The 4,258-nt window shown below is 39.5% G+C and overlaps 1 protein-coding gene and 1 pseudogene across 1 annotated transcript in view; one reads left to right on the top strand and one right to left on the bottom strand.

Moving 5' to 3' along the window:
- Znf638 (zinc finger protein 638) overlaps positions 1-4,258 on the bottom strand; it is a 189,318-nt gene that overhangs the window by 73,043 nt on the left and 112,017 nt on the right. The gene's annotated exons all lie outside the window — the stretch shown is intronic.
- On the top strand, positions 1,299-1,812 carry LOC101585996 (annotated as a pseudogene).

Genomic DNA, 4,258 nt, shown 5'->3' with positions numbered 1-4,258 from the left:
GTTATTACTTGCCTTAGATTATGTTAATGAGTTAACATTAATTCTCAACTCCCATTTTCCTTACCTGACTCTATTAAAAAAGCTAAAAATAAATACTTTGCTTTCCCAACCTTCCTAAAAAATAGCCAGTGACAGGTTTTAACCAGTGAAACATAGGTCCAAGATGACTGGCAGAATTCTCAAAAAACTGCCCTGTTCTTTGAGACAGGGCCTTACCATATACTGCAGACTGGCTTGAACTCAAGCTAGCCTTGAACTTACAGCCATTCTCCTGCCACAATTTGAATGCAAGGATGAGAATCTTCTAATAATGTGACAAAACATGAAGACAAAAAAAAAATTAATTTCAATTCAACATATATATCAGTCCTACCAGTGATTTTGAATACATAGATAATTCTGGGTTGTTGTCTTTTTATGTATTTGGTACAGGGTCTCACCACACAGCTCAGATTCATAGTGATCCTCCTGTTTTCAGCCTCCCCAGAACTGGGATTACAGGTGCGCGCCACCACACCAGGACTAGATAATTCTGTTTTATGTACTCAATTTTTTTTTTTTTTTTTAACATTTTCATTATTTTGGACCTTTCAGGAAGATAACTTTCTAGTCTTAGCATATAGTATTTAAAAGCAAGACCTTTCACCAGGGGGATGGCTTAGTGGAATAAGTGCTTCCCTGGCAAGTGCAAGGGCCTGAGTTCAATCCCTGATTCCACCAAAATAAATAAAATAAATAAATAAATAAATAAAATAAAAATAAAAGCAAGACCTTTGGAATCAGCAAAACTAAAGTTATGTGTTAAGTATTGTCACTTAATGGCCCCATAACTTAAAAGCAATTATTTAATACGTATAAATCTTATTTTCTCAACACGTAGAAGTTACTATGTTTCCAGAGCATTCTGGTTTATGGTTCAAAAGGGATGGTGAACTATTATTAAAGCAGTAATGTTTTAAATGTTCACTAGGTTGTCTACTAAAACACATCCTCTCACCAGGGCAAAAGGATAAAGCATATATACCACTTTGCAAGTACTACTGTGGCCACCCAAAATACTGCTTTATTAAATTATGTTTTAGAAGTAGCATAATGCCGGTAGTACAATATAATGATTAAGAAAAAAGACCTAATAGCTAGTATTACCTGGCCTCAATATGATGCAAAGCAAAACTACAAAAACAATTAAAAACAAAGAAAGTTTGAAAAGCAACATCATAGGCGGGAGGATAGAAAGTTCAGAGCCAACCTGAGCAACTTAGTGAGACTTTGTGTCAAAAAAAAGGGGGGGGGGTCCCTTTCCTCAGCCGCCGCCAAGGTGCTCGGTTCTTCCGAGGAAGCTAAGGCCGCGTTGGGGTGAGGCCCTCACTTCTTCTGGCGACTAGCACCGCGCCCGGCAGCCCGCCATCATGGCCTCCGTGTCCGAGCTCGCCTGCATCTACTCCGCGCTTATCCTGCACGACGACGAGGTGACCGACGAGGTGACCGTGACGGAGGATAAGATCAATGCCCTCATTAAAGTGGCTGGTGTCAATGTCGAACCTTTTTGGCCTGGCTTGTTTGCAAAGGCCCTGGCCAATGTTAACATCGGGAGCCTCATCTGCAATGTAGGGGCTGGAGGTCCTCCCCCTGCTGCGGGCGCTGCGCCTGCAGGTGGTCCTGCGCCCTCCACTGCCGCTGCGCCAGCTGAGGAGAAGAAGGTGGAAGCAAAGAAAGAAGAATCGGAGGAATGTGAGGACGACATGGGCTTTGGGCTTTTCGACTAAGCCTCATTTTGTAACACGTTCAATAAAAACGGAACAGCTGCTGTTGGTCTTGAGCTAGGGAAAAAAAAAAAGGGGGGGGGCGCTGGGGAGATGGCTCAGTAGGATAAGCGCTTGACTGGAAAAAAAAAAGAAAAAGAAAAATTAAGTAATATGGGCACAGTGACTATAATCTTGTAATCCTAGTATTTTGGGGGCTGAGGCAAGAAGATCATCATGAGTTTAAGGCAAACCTAGCTTAAAAAGTGAGTTCAAGATCAACTCTACATACAGTGATCCTATCAAAAAAAAAACCACGTAATCTGGGAACAGCAAAATACAGAATATGAGATATCCTACAAGACAAGTTTCCTGAATTTGAAAGAAGGGAGGGAGGATGGGGAGAAGAGAAGGAGGGAATGAGGAAGGAAGGAGGCGGGGAAGGCAGGCAATCACAGAATATTCTAGATTAAAACACTACAATTCATAAATTCTGACTGGAGCCTGAATGGAGGGTGTGGATGAGGCAAGCAGAGATAATTATAAAACACATCTTGGAAAACAAGGAAAATTTTTAATTTGGCCTATATATTAGTTAATCTCAAATGTGTTCTATTGTGGTTATGTAGAAAGCTTTACTTTTAGGAGATAAATGTTAAATTTAGGAGTAAGATGTCATGATGTCTATAATTTACTTGCAAGTAATTAAAAAGTACATTGATAAAATAAATGCAGCAAATGTTAACTTGTAAATGAATACAGATCAAAAATAAGTACTAACTTTTCAATTTTTTTTGGCTTAAAACTTTTTCAGAGTTTACATATTTTGTTTTGTTTTGAGACAGTCTTGTGCTAGGTAGTTCAGGCTAGCTTTGGACTCACTATTTAGTCCAGGCTGACCTCTTTAATTTATGGCAATCCCTGGCTTTAGCCTCTCAAGTACTAGGGTTACAGGGTATGTTACAACGTATGGCTAAAAGCAGAATTAATATGCCCAAGAGGAAATAGTACCTGAGGTCCACAGAAGAGTAGTTTCACTATTTGCTATATGACAATAAAGAAATTCAAAAAAAAAAAGAAAGAAAGAAAGATCTTTTTCTGTGCCTTAGTTTCCTCACTGGCAAAATCTGAAATAATTTTATTCATACATCTCAGTTGATTTTAAAATTCTTTTTTTTTTTTTTTTTTTTTTTAAATTTTTTTTTTTTATTTATGTGTGTGTGTGTGGCCAGCTCAGCCCACCAGGGGGCAGGGCTGGCTGGCATGTGGTGCTGGGGATTGAACCGCGGTCCCTGCGTTTTGCTAAGCTTGTTCTAAGTAGGTGCTTTAGACCACTGAGCCATCTCACCAGCCCTTAAAATTCTTCAAAATCTCATCAACTATGTAAAATACTTTGCCTAGCATATAATAGATATCACTTTAATACTAAACTTCTGATGCACTGTGTCTCTTCTCAAGTTAACTATCACTTGTGCTATAAGCCAGAAAGAGCCAATAAAGACAAACAGAAAAAAAGAACATAGGTCTCAGGAAAAGAAAAATCTAAATCTTTATCAATACATGAATAAATAGATTTAAGGTATAGTCAGTCACACAATGGAACACAATATAGGTGCAAAAAATAAAAAGAATCCTAAACACCAAAGCAAATCTAGTTTTTGCCAGGCATGACAGCACATGTCTGTAATTCTGGCACACAAGAGGCTAAGGAGGATCCTGGTGAATTCAAGACTAGCCTGAGCTACACAGTGAGACATTGTCTCAAAAAAAATAAAACAAGGGCCGGGGAGATAGCTCAGTGGAATAAACACTTGCCCAGTAAGCACAAGGTCTTGAGTTCAAACCCTGTTGCTACAAAAAAAAAAAAAAAAATTAAAGTATTTCTGGAGTGGAGAGAATTACTCAACAGCACACAACCAGGATAAGATTTTTAAAAACAGACAAAAAAAGGTGGCAGATAGGGCATTACAGTGGCAAGCATGGACAGTATATGCTTTAAATTCAAGATCTTATGTGTTGGGAAGAAAAAAAAAAAAAGGAAAGAAAAAATGCTTATGTAACAGAAGGCTTAAGGCCCAGCCAGACAGCTCAGCAGACTAAGGTACCTCCTTAGGAAGGCGCATGGGTTCAATCCCTGGAGTGCCTTGCCAGTCCTGCCCCCAAGGCGTGCCGAGCCAGCCATTGAGACTGAGTAATTGAGACTGGGCGTGGTGGCACGGGCCTGTAATCCCAGCACTAGGGATTCCAATCTGTGTAGTGAGATCCTACAGACACTGTACTACATACATTAAAAAAAGGCTTTAAAAGGCGTATACAGTACACGCTATTTATTCTAATAAATTAGTGGAATTGCAGAAATTACAATTCTCTAATTTTCATGAATGATTTTTTTTTTTTTTTTTTTTTTGCGCCAAATGCCTTCAGGGCAGGTTTGGCTGGCTGGAGTTGTGGGGATCGAACTACAGCAACCTGAGGCTGACAGCTTTGTGGAAGCAGCCACTTAAAGAACTGAGCTA

The sequence above is a fragment of the Octodon degus genome, unplaced genomic scaffold, assembly GCF_000260255.1.
Source record: "Octodon degus isolate 3935 unplaced genomic scaffold, OctDeg1.0 scaffold00058, whole genome shotgun sequence".
Taxonomy (NCBI): domain Eukaryota; kingdom Metazoa; phylum Chordata; class Mammalia; order Rodentia; family Octodontidae; genus Octodon; species Octodon degus.
This window is presented reverse-complemented; position numbering and strand designations above follow the sequence as displayed.